Source organism: Wyeomyia smithii, chromosome 3, assembly GCF_029784165.1.
Source record: "Wyeomyia smithii strain HCP4-BCI-WySm-NY-G18 chromosome 3, ASM2978416v1, whole genome shotgun sequence".
NCBI lineage: Eukaryota > Metazoa > Arthropoda > Insecta > Diptera > Culicidae > Wyeomyia > Wyeomyia smithii.
The window spans coordinates 152,897,980-152,911,260 of record NC_073696.1 but is presented as its reverse complement, the minus strand read 5'-3'; the positions used below and the strand labels follow the sequence as shown (position 1 = coordinate 152,911,260).

Genomic DNA, 13,281 nt, shown 5'->3' with positions numbered 1-13,281 from the left:
ATATATATATATATATATATATATATATATATATATATATATATATATATATATATATATATATATATATATATATATATATATATATATATATATATATATATATATATATATATATATATATATATATATATATATATATATATATATATATATATATATATATATATATATATATATATATATATATATATATATATATATATATATATATATATATATATATATATATATATATATATATATATATATATATATATATATATATATATATATATATATATATATATATATATATATATATATATATATATATATATATATATATATATATATATATATATATATATATATATATATATATATATATATATATATATATATATATATATATATATATATATATATATATATATATATATATATATATATATATATATATATATATATATATATATATATATATATATATATATATATATATATATATATATATATATATATATATATATATATATATATATATATATATATATATATATATATATATATATATATATATATATATATATATATATATATATATATATATATATATATATAATATATATATTTATATATATATATATATATATATATATATATATATATATATATATATATATTTATATATATATATATATATATATATATATATATATATATATATATATATATATATATATATATATATATATATATATATATATATATATATATATATATATATATATATATATATATATATATATATATATATATATATGTATATATTTCAAAATGGCGTCGCAGTTTTCAAAATGGCGTCCAAGCAAAAGGAACAGCGTCTCACAGGATGGGTAGTCTATATATACATATATATATATATATATATATATATATATATATATATATATATATATATATATATATATATATATATATATATATATATATATATATATATATATATATATATATATATATATATATATATATATATATATATAAATTATGGTAAAACTTGCAGATATTACAGAACACTCGTTAATCTAATGCTTTTTTGCCGGAAAACCGGTATTATTACACTTTACCGAAGGACTGTTGTAAAAAATATAACCGAACGATTTTTTTTTTAATAAGTGTATATATATATGTGAATGTCGCTAGTCGGCAACTCCAATTTTCAACTTAATGCATAATATATATATATATATATATATATATATATATATATATATATATATATATATATATATATATATATATATATATATATATATATATATATATATATATATATATATATATATATATATATATATATATATATATATATATATATATATATATATATATATATATATATATATATATATGTATATATATATATATATATATATATATATATATATATATATATATATATATATATATATATATATATATATATATATATATATATATATATATATATATATTAACGACGTCATAAGAGCTCTCACATGACGAAGGGAACAGCCGACGTGACTATCCGAAAAAATTATGAACATCAGAACGGAAAATCGACAAACCTACATACCGACAAACCTACATACCGACAAACCTATACACCGACAAACCAATAAACCGACAAACCATTAAAAATGACATCAAGTAAGAATCTCCCACAAATAAAAACATAGTCAAACACATACTAAGGCTAATGACATACTGAGGCGTCAAATGAAGCGGAGCAAAAAGCGTCGCAAAAGCGTCTGAGCTGCTTCTTCGAACGTCTATATGAAACGCTCAAACCGGTCATACTGGAGCGGCTAAGACGCGTCGCTAGAGGCGGCGAAACAGAACGAGTAGTGTTTTGACGCGCGTATACGTACGCAGTATACCATATTCAGACTAAATCTTTAATCGCCGGGTGCTTTATATTTTCTTTGTTTTGGTTTGGTAGTTGAAAAAAGCAAATAAAATACATTTTTGTTTAGAAAATGTTAGTGCAATAATACCATGTTCAGACTAAACCTGATATCGCCAGGTGCTTTATATTTGCTTTTGGTCTTAAGTTTCAAAAAATAATAAGGATAGAAAATACTATCGGGAAAAATTTTTAGGTCGTCGGGAAAATAACACTGATATTTTTGATTGATATTGTTGGGTTTTGAATCGAATGGCCAGAAATCTAGCATGCTGAACTTCTTTGGTCGCGAAAATGCAAGCCGCTGGGTAACTAGCTGTGCTCACATGGGTTATTCAAATCCTAACAGATATATAATATAAACTAGTTGAACGTTGCTCAGGGTCAACGGGATTAAAATTTAGAAAAATTTCTTATATTTTTTGCTACGTCTGTAGCGCAAATCACTTCAGAAATAATATTTCATTTCTTAAAAAAATCCCTATTTTTACTACCGTGCTTGAAGAAGCAAAAAAATCTTCATTGGACGAATTCCTATTTCCTTCAAACAAAACCGCTACTGGAATCTAGGAATATGACAACACAACGCTTTTGCGACGCTCGCTCCAGTATGTAATAGTAAGCTTCACCTAACGCTTCTGTTTATTCCGCTTCTCATACGCTCAACGCTTCGCTTCATTTTACGCCTCAGTATGTCATTGGCCTAAGACTTCACAACCCAATATCCATAAATACCTGTTCTCACATCGATATAACTCCCTCTTTGTTTCTCTCTCCCCCTTTATGTTCGCATCACTGTCCCAAGTGGACAGCCCCATCTGCAACTTGTCCAGCTACTATTCTCCGACGACCAGTTACCATTGAAGTACCCACGTGAAGAAGCAAAACTATTGACCTCATCAACCATCACTCCAGTATATGTCAACAAAGGTAATGTCAACAGTGTGGTAAGTAAAGCGGTGCAGGCCGGTAACATAAGGTACGTTCCCTATTTACAACACATAACTGCCGTTGAAACCTTCAGTCCAGAGTAAATTCGCTCACATGTGCCTTATTGGTCGCCAGCGACTGTTGCGTCATGAATTGCTCCTGGAGGTTTTGACATTATAACCTGGACCTAGTGCAGAAGTAATTCGCTTACGGCGACCAGCTAGACTACCCATCCTAAGAAGAAGAAGAAGAAGAAGAAGAAAATAAAATTATCACTATTATCTCTTTTTTTATATTTTGTTAAATCACAATTTTCTCCATTCAATACCCCAAAGATCCTGATTTTATTCTACTCCCCAAAAAAAAAAAATCTTTTTTTTCCACAAAAGCGTTTAAAACTTCCTTTGATCCAAGAAAATGTTTTCCTTTGTTGTCACAATTGCGCTCAATTTCCTTTTATTCCGTATGACCGACCATTCTTCTCATCACAATAGATTTAAAATTCCTTTTGTTTCACACATTGGCCTTATTGTTCTTCACAACAATAGCACTCACAACCTCCTTTGTTCTTGATAATAGCTCTTTTTCGACACTACAATGGCGCTCAAAATTCTTTGTATCACATAAAGGCTTTTTTCCCTCCTCTTTTTACAATTGCGATCTAATTCCCACACACTTTTCCTCTTTTGCTTAGATATAATTTCTTGCCTTTTCTTTAAACACAATATATATTGCCCCTTTTTTTAAAAAAAAATTACCGATATCGAACCAATATGCTTTTCACCCTTATTCTTGTTTACGGCCGTATCGCTTTCGTACGAAAGCAGCAGCGGCGTACGAATGCGGTACTAACACATACGAATCCGATTCGTTCTAACCAATTCGAGCTTTCGAACATCGTTGCTTTCGTACGAACGTGCCATTCTTGTTTACGTACGAATGCGTATCCGTATTCTTTTTGCTCTCGTTCGCAAACGTCAGTCAAAAGTTGCGAATCGCTGTACGAATCGCCGGCGCCGGTAGTTTTTTCTCGTTTTTCTGCCGTTTGGTGTTAGTTTTTTGAAAAAAAAAATTAATAAACCGAATAGTTTTTATTATATTGATTTGTGATATTGATTTGTGAAGTGTAAGTAAATTCTAAAGAACATTTGAGAATATCCATTCTCAAAAATCTCCAGTTGATACAAATCGCCGTCACCGAGGAATGTTTTGGTTGTTTCGCGGAAAAAAGCCGCTAGAAACTGATTGAGGTTTGCCGTTAGTTCTGGGAGAATGATGATAGAAAAAGGAATAAGTCGCTACCATCAAGGTACTACAAAAATCTGCCGAATATTTGGATCGTCTTCCCGGCAACAGCAAAGAGTCAACCAGCAAGCAGATTCTGATTGGCGCAGATAGTTGACTGGGTAACATGATACAGGATAAATAATTTATCATTGCTCAATTGGATGCCGATTTGTGTACTAGGTAATTAGTTCAATTAATAGTGTTTGAAAATAATAATATTTGAATCTATTCATATTATAGAAATAATCGATCAGGAGCTGCTGGCTACTGGAGATACAGGAGATAACTTTGCTGGGTAAATTAGGCAGTTTCCAACGCTTTTGAAATTACCAGCAAATAAGGTATTTTACTGTTTATTACATTATTAGTATAACTATTTCATGTTGTTATTTTTGTAGAAGACCAAGAATACAACAAAGCAACCAATTTCTTCGGATGCCTCAAATTTTCACAATTTGGTCAATGAACCACTACATGCTACAAAGGACAGTTTTAATTTTATTTTATTTAATTTTATTTTATTTAATAATATTTATTAATATTAAGATTAAGATTTAATAATATTTTTTTTTTTAATATTTTCATAATCGATTATTATATATATCTAGTTACGGTTCTGGCGTGAAGCACTTCAGTTTATCTCCCAAGAGTGTTGGTCATCCAAAGGGCTTCAATTGTGGTCAAAATTGCAAACATGGATTTTAGATGAAAATAACCAAACCGCCGTATTTTTTTATTAAGTCGTCAGAGTGACCAGCTCCGAAATAGGGTGATCCTAATAAAAACAGCTTTATTCATTGTATTTTATCCTAAAAACAACATAATTTTTGAACCAGGTGATTGATTTTTGATCTTTTTGGATCAAATCAACGTACATTTTTATAGTTTCAAGAAAAAATACGAAAAAAATAAATCGGTGTGCTTTCATTGTTTAGAATTAAAGCAGCCAAAACATCGTAAAACAACTTCTATCCATAAAAAAGTTAGATATTTGATTTAATCGAAAATTTGGGTCACCCCAATTTTTAATCATTTTTCAATAAGCGCTTTATCATAAGTAACAACTTTGTAGAAGAAAGTTTTTCTCTAAAACTTTGCTATCGAGCTCTATATCTAAAATTCCCTATAAATTTCGGTTTTGGACCGCTGCACTGATCAATAACGACGTCGGCTGCACTACTTGGAAAGGGAAAGGATGATGATGCTTGTTCTTTTAATAGACCGCAAGTTCTACTGCATTTCTACGAGTGTCACAAATAGGAATTGTTTTAAAATGAGTGCCAAAATCTGGTCACTTTTTTCAAAGACTGGACGATTAGAATAGTCAAAAAACGTTGCTGTGCCGTCTAGTTAGCCTAAGTGTAGTAAATACATCACAAACATGTTACATTTAGAACACTAAACATTTCAAACATCCTCGAGATCGTTTTCTTCCATGTAGCTTGAACAAACATTGTGCAGAGCACAGCAGACATTCACAATTTTAGCCGCTTTAGCTGGAGCATAATGGAGCTGCCGAGAACCAAGAATGCACCGGAAGCGATTTTTCAAGACACCAATAGTTCTTTCAATGATGCCTCTACCCAAGCTGTGCCTAGAATTAAAATCACTTTCTGGTTCTGGCGCTCGGTATGGTGTTATCAACCACGGTTCGGAAGGGTACCCAGCATCACCTGAGAATAACAGAAATTTATTTGTATCTCTCTCTCTCTCTCTATTTATATATATATATATATATATATATATATATATATATATATATATATATATATATATATATATATATATATATATATATATATATATATATATATATATATATATATATATATATATATATATATACATACTAAAGTCTAAAGTCACTTTTTACGCGGGGATACATGCCGCGTAAAAAAACGCGTGAATTACGGAATCCGCGTAAAAAAATCGCGTAAATTCCGGAATCCGCGTAAATTCCGGAATCCGCGTAAAAAAACCGCGTAAACTACGGAAAAACCGCATAAATTCCGGAATCCGCGTAAAAAAAACCTACGTTAATTCGGAATTCCGAGTGAAGGGAAACCGAAATCCGCGCAAAAAAAAAATACCGCGTAAATTCCGGAATCCGCGTAAAAAAAGCCGCGTAAAAAGCGACCTTAGTGTATATATATATATATATATATATATATATATATATATATATATATATATATATATATATATATATATATATATATATATATATATATATATATATATATATAAATTTTTTTTTTTTTTTTGTTTCAGGTGAAGGGGAAATTTGCATCCAAACCCCTGAGGTGACCAACCTCAGGGAGTGTGGGGTTGGTTTGAATCAGTGACCGGACCCACTAAAACCCCTTCAGTCTCCAGCCCATAATACTCCCCGGGACCACCGCTAGGTATTGCTTCGGGGAGCAGCTTTTGTGCTCTGTGCACCCTCTTGGTTCTTTGGGTCTTTTTGCTAACTTAGCTAACTAACCTGGAGACTGGCCGTTAGCTAACACTGGCGTGTCGGTGGTCAACCTGTCGCCTGTTTTGCAATTCTAAAACTATTTGAGAGGCGGCTGTACAAACCGCCCTCCAAATGTTTGGGTCTTTACACATCCTCCGAACTAGGTTGTCCGGAGTGGTGTCTGGCCCGCCATCATGTCGCTCCGCGCATGCACAAAACGAGGGCACATGAAGAAGACATGCTCAGCAGTCTCTTCCGCTTCCGCGCACTCGGGACACATGGGGGACCCCGCATGCCCGAATCTATGTAGATACTGCCTAAAGCAACCATGGCCTGACAGAATCTGTGTCAGATGGAAGTTCACTTCTCCATGGCGCCTCTCGACCCATCCGGATACATCCGGAATAAGTCGATGCGTCCATCTACCCTTCGCGGAATTGGACCACTCCTGCTGCCATCTGATCATCGAGAATGATCTTCTGGTACCTCGTATGCCCTTGTGTCACGTTGATCGAAGCATTCTACGTCCTCTTTAATGGCTATGCTGATAGGCATCATGCCGGACAGGACGCAGATTGCGTCGTATGAAACAGTTCGATACGTGCTCGCAACCCTCAGGCACATGAGCCTGTAGGTACTTTCCAACTTACTCCGATGTTTACTAGTACCTAGTGCTTTGGACCACACTGTGGCCCGCCGTATCTCAGTATGGACGAAGTCACGCCAGCTAGAAGTTTCCGCTTGCTGCCGTACACTGCTGAGCTATTGGATATCATGCGAGATAATGCTGCAATAGCCATTGAAGCCCTCTTACAGGCATATTCGACATGGCTCCCGAAGGCGAGCTTGTCATCGATCATCACCCCCAGCAGCTTCAGGGAGCGCTTAGAGGCGATGGTGCAATTCCCGACACTGATCAACGCCTGTTGCTTCGACTTGCGGTTATTGACAACTGAAATCTCCGTCTTATGATGCGCCAGCTCCAGTTTTTTGGAGCGCATCCAGTCCTCGACGACGCTTATAGAGTGCGAAGCCGTCAACTCAACCTCCTCGATCGACTCGCCGTAGACCTCAAGTGTGATGTCGTCCGCAAATCCAACGATCACAACCCCTTGGGAGAGCTTTAGTTTCAGCACTTCATCGTACATGATATTCCACAGTACCGGGCCCAGGATGGAACCTTGTGGAACCCCTGCGGTAATTGGGACACATTTTTGACCCTCGTCTGTGCTGTAAACTAGCACACGATTCCGGAAATAATTTTCCAGAATCCTGTACAAAGACACCGGAATGTCTAGTTTCCGAAGCGAGTGGGCTATGGAATCCCAGCTAACACTATTGAACGCATTTTTCACGTCCAACGTGACGATTGCGCAATAGCGAATGCCCCATCTTTTACGCTGGAGTGCTACCTCTGCTGTTTTGGTGACGGACAGAATAGCATCCACCGTAGACTTGCCTTTTCGGAAGCCGAACTAGTTACTCGACAGACCGTTTGCACTTTCGGTGTACCTAACCAGTCTATTGAGAATAACCTTCTCGAGCACCTTACCCGCCGTATCGAGCAGACATATCGGTCTGTATGCCGACGGGTCACCAGGTGGTTTCCCTGTCTTCGGCAATAAGACCAGCTTCTGTCGCTTCCATCTCTCTGGGAATGTACAGTCATCTAGGCACTTATGCATGACTTCCCGGAATAGTCTAGGGGCCTCTTTGATGGCCTTCTTCACAGCCAGATTCGGAATCCCATCCAATCCCGGTGCCTTGCTCACCTTCAGGGAGTTGGCGATCGCGATGAGTTCCTCATTCGTAACCGTTTCCGCCTCCTCTGCCTCGGCACGGCTAACGCCGTCACTCATATATTGGGTGTTCGGCAGGTTGGCCGACCACCTCTGGTCTGAGTTTGAGATACTGGAACGTCGGTGAAGTGACTCGCCAGCCGGAGGCCAAGGATTTGGCTCGTGGCGTGGAAAGAGTCCCTCTATGATCCGCTCAAGCATCGCTGGTGATTTTTCTGCGGGCGCCACCGCACCCTTAGTCTTGGCAATCACCATCCTATAGGCGTTACCCCACGGGTTAGTGTTGGCACTAGCGCACAGTCTTTCGAAGCACGCACGTTTACTAGCTTTTATTGCTCTCTTATGCGCCGCTCTTGCGGAACTGAATGCCCCTCGACGATCTTCCCTTTCTTCGTCGGTTTGCGCACGTTGAATCCTTCTTCTCGCTTGAAGACACGCTCTGCGGAGGTCCTCTATCGCGTCGGTCCACCAGTAGACTGGTGGCCTTCCATGCCTAGGCTGGCGGTTCCTAGGCATAGTGGCGTCGCACGCCCGCGAAAGTAAGGCAACAAGTTTATCAGCGCTCAGGTTACGAGTTCTGCTCGCCTCGTGTTCTAGTCTCATTGCTTCCGCAAATACCTTTTCGTTGAAGTGTGATATCCTCCACCCTCGAGGAGCTGGAGTGTTAATTCTACTCGCCACATGCGGTCTCGTTTTACAGTCTACGCTATAACAGACCGCCAGATGGTCGCTATGAGTGTAGCCATCGTCTACCCGCTAGTTCGTGATCAATCCTGGACTACAGAATGTCACATCGATGATCGACTCCGCGCCGTTTCTACTGAAGGTGCTCTTCAAGCCGACGTTGGCCAGATCTATGTTGAGCTTCGCCAAAGCCTCCAACAAGATCCGGCCTCTCTGGTTTGTGCGTCGACTTCCCCACTCAGTTGCCCATGCGTTGAAGTCGCCCGCCACTACCAACGGTGATAGACCGATCAGCAGAGCTGCATGCCACCACGGGTCGACGTGTGGCGATCGTCGAGGGCGCACAATACAGGTGTGACCACTGACAGTACCGAGCAGTCCCGGACCAGCAGCGGGAGGTCGCCTAGGGGTGGTGAGCGTCGGACCAGGGACAGTCGACTCCTCGCAAAAGCCACAATCACCCGGAAGCACCTCTGACGGAGCGAATAGAGCCGCTCCCAACACCCAAAAGCACTTACCCGCCCATCGGGACTGATGCCAGTAAGGTCCCGATTATGGCAACTGGCAGCGTAGTGAACGGATATGAGCTGGATTTCGGAATGGTACCGCATCCTCGGGCTGGCACCTGCATCGAGCTCCCTTGGTAAAGTCGTGTGACAACGGCTTGAAATGGCGAGGTGGTACCCGGTGCAGGGGTCTCCGTCCCGTAAAACCTGGCAGGCCTTCCAGTACGTTTCGAGTTTATTGCCTGGTGGGAACCAGGCAGGAGTAGGATCAGATGTCTTTTCCTGACTTGCGCCGGTCGGGGGTGTCATAGTTGCCCATAAGGCGCTATGACTGCTTACCCTAGCCATGGCCTCACTGCTCCGGCATAGACTACCTTGGGACCATTTAGGCGGCTACTCCGTTATGGATAAGGATAGCGGCTGGTAGGGGGACCCAATAAACAAGAATGCAGCAAAACAAAACTCTGGAGATGGGCGCAGATGGGTTAGAAAACCCATTTGCGCGAGGTGGCATCCGGCGGTCTCCGCCTAGAGAAGTGGAGACGGATGCAGTGAAGGTCGCCTGCGAAGACGGTAAAGGCAGTACGCCTACCGGATCTACGCAAGACATCGCGGTGGCTGGTCCACAGCTATTAAAGGCGGTCGGAAGACAGCGGGACACGCTACCGAGGGTAGTGGCCCTGTCTGAGCAGCTCGATGCTATAATCGAGTTTGCGAAAAGTCGCAGCAATACAACGAAGTACTTGAAGCAGGCCCTCTACATGCTTCGGTCCTCCGTCGATGCTGCGAAAAAGGAGCATGCCGAGCTCGAAATGAAAGCTGCGGCTGCGGAGAAAGAGGAGACGAAGGTTACCGAGCCGGCGACGAAGTCGGTCCAAACGGACGCCAGCACGTTTGCGGCGGTTTGCGCGGCAGGGCCAGCTGCCAAACGAACGCGACAATCCCCGGGAAAGACGGCCCCCGAGGGCACCAAGAAGCGTTTAATCGCAAACTGCCCTCAGACCGGTGTAGGAGTGGCGCAAGCAACGCCCACGGTGGCAGCCAAGGAGCAGAAGGCTCCCGGTAACCCGTGGGTAACGGTTCCGGGAAGGAGTAGGAATTAAAAAGTGGTAGCCAAAAAACCGCACCCGGTTACAAATCCTGCGACGAAGAAAGTTAAGAATAAGGGCGACGCACTCATCCTTAAGACAGAAGAGTCAAAGTACTCGGAAGTCCTTAAGGCAATGAGAGGCGATGCGAAGCTCAAAGATCTGGAGGCAGATGTGCGTAGCATCCGCCGATCCCGCAAGGAAGAAATGATCGTCGAGCTCCGCAAAGAAGCCAGAAACAAGGGCCCAGCCTATCGGGCATTGGCCCAAGAGGCGCTTGGAGATAGAGTGCAGGTTCGGGCACTCACGTCGCAGGTAACCCTACAAATTCAATACCTGGACGAGGTCACCGAGGCATGCGAAGTCGTGGATGCCCACAAGGAGCAGTGCGAAGTGGTTGTGGCACCAGAGGCAGTTCGACTGCGCAAAGGCCCAGTAGGAACCTAGACCGCCACTGTCAAGCTTCCTTCAGTAGACGCAAACCAGGCGCTAAAGGTAGCGAGGCTCAAAGTGGGCTGGTCAATGTGCCCACTCAGCATCTACCAGCCGCCGGAGGTCTGCTTTCGATGCTTCGAGCAAGGACACAAGTCCTTTAGCTGCAAGGGGCCTGACAGGAGCTCCCTATGCAGGCGGTGCGGCGCTGCAGGCCACAAAAGCAAAGACTGCGGAGAACCCCCGAAGTGCTTGGCGTGCGCCGGGAAGCGTGACGCAAAGCACATAATGGGATGCCCCAGGTGCACGGCCGGTGAGCCGACTAGCAAGCCACGGGCGTGAGAGTGACACAGCTAAATTTGTCACTGAGTCGTTGTCGGACATCGCCATAATCTCGGACCCCTGCCGAATTCCTTCCGGAAACGGTAACTGGATTTCGGACGGGTCCGGTATGGCGGCAATATGGACGACGAGCAGGTTCCCGGTTCAAGAGATAGTGTCAACTTCAAACGAAGGATACGCGGTTGCCAAGGTGAACGGAGTGTACTACTGCAGCTGCTATGCTCCGCCTCGTTGGTCTACCGAGCAGTTCGCAAGGATGATCGACCGAGCCACCGGGGAGCTGATCGGTCTATCACCGTTGGTAGTGGCGGGCGACTTCAACGCATGGGCAACTGAGTGGGGAAGTCGACGCACAAACCAGAGAGGCCGGATCTTGTTGGAGGCTTTGGCGAAGCTCAACATAGATCTGGCCAACGTCGGCTTGAAGAGCACCTTCAGTAGAAACGGCGCGGAGTCGATCATCGATGTGACATTCTGTAGTCCAGGATTGATCACGAACTGGAGGGTAGACGATGGCTACACTCATAGCAACCATCTGGCGGTCTGTTATAGCGTAGACTGTAAAACGAGACCGCATGTGGCGAGTAGAATTAACACTCCAGCTCCTCGCGGGTAGAGGATATCGCACTTCAACGAAGAGGTATTTGCGGAAGCAATTAGACTAGAACACGAGGCGAGCACTAGAACACGAGGCCCGCGGACGTGCGACGCCACTATGCCTAGGAACCGCCAGCCTAGGCATAGAAGGCCACCAGTCTACTGGTGGACCGACGCGATAGCGGACCTCCGCAGAGCGTGTCTTCAAGCGAGAAGAAGGATTCAACGTGCGCAAACCGACGAAGAAAGGGAAGATCGTCAAGGGGCATTCAGTTCCGCAAGAGCGGCGCTTAAGAGAGCAATAAAAGCTAGTAAACGTGCGTGCTTCGAAAGACTGTGCGCTAGTGCCAACACTAACCCGTGGGGTAACGCCTATAGGATGGTGATGGCCAAGACTAAGGGTGCGATGGCGCCCGCAGAAAAATCACCAGCGATGCTTGAGCGGATCATAGAGGGACTCTTTCCACGCCACGAGCCAAATCCTTTGCCTCCGTCTGGCGAGTCACTTCACCGACGTTCCAGTATCTCAAACTCAGACCAGAGGTGGTCGGCCAACCTGCCGAACACCCAATATATGAGTGATGGCGTTAGCCGTGCCGAGGCAGAGGAGGCGGAAACGGTTACGAATGAGGAACTCATCGCGATCGCCAACTCCCTGAAGGTGAGCAAGGCACCGGGATTGGATGGGATTCCGAATCTGGCTGTGAAGAAGGCCATCAAAGAGGCCCCCAGACTATTTCAGGAAGTCATGCAGAAGTGCCTGGATCAAGGATGGAAAAACTCGTATCGCATAACAATCATTCGGGTATCATTTCTGAACGTGCTATTTATAAGCTTTCAATCCTAGCAAACCATCGCTATTAAAAGTTACACATTCTCAAGCTTGCAAGAGACAACTTAGAGCAAAGAAATATATAGTAGCTTTCTTTGATGATTTTGTTTCAGTATTGCTTGCTTTAGGCGGAGCGAGCAACATATAGCGAGTGTTTCACGAAAGAATCGTAAACGATTGCACTCAAGCGATCGCAATGATTCTTTCAAATGTTGGTTGCTTGTAGGCGTAATTCGGCTACTCCACGTAGTGCTTTCACCGTGATATACCACGATGATTCTTGGTGATTACAAGTATCAGATGCTAATGCACCATGCTACAATTTCCGCAAGCATTGATGATACCTATTTGATCCGGCAAGCAAACAATTGAACGCAATCTAACGTTCATTTGGAT

At 41.5% G+C, this 13,281-nt stretch overlaps 2 long non-coding RNA genes across 3 annotated transcripts in view; one reads left to right on the top strand and one right to left on the bottom strand.

The window, feature by feature from the left end:
• LOC129731892 (uncharacterized) overlaps positions 1–13,281 on the bottom strand; it is a 35,842-nt gene that overhangs the window by 14,177 nt on the left and 8,384 nt on the right. The window contains exon 4 of one of the 2 annotated variants that reach the window (XR_008729116.1): positions 4,691–5,820. The exons of the other annotated variant lie outside the window; for it this stretch is intronic. This is a non-coding gene — a long non-coding RNA (uncharacterized LOC129731892). Of the gene's footprint in view, positions 1–4,690; positions 5,821–13,281 lie in introns of those variants that run through there. 2 annotated transcript variants of the gene reach the window in all.
• On the top strand, positions 1,517–5,755 carry LOC129731893 (uncharacterized). Its single transcript, XR_008729117.1, has 3 exons — positions 1,517–4,327; positions 4,388–4,488; positions 4,546–5,755. It is a non-coding gene; the product is annotated as an uncharacterized LOC129731893 (long non-coding RNA).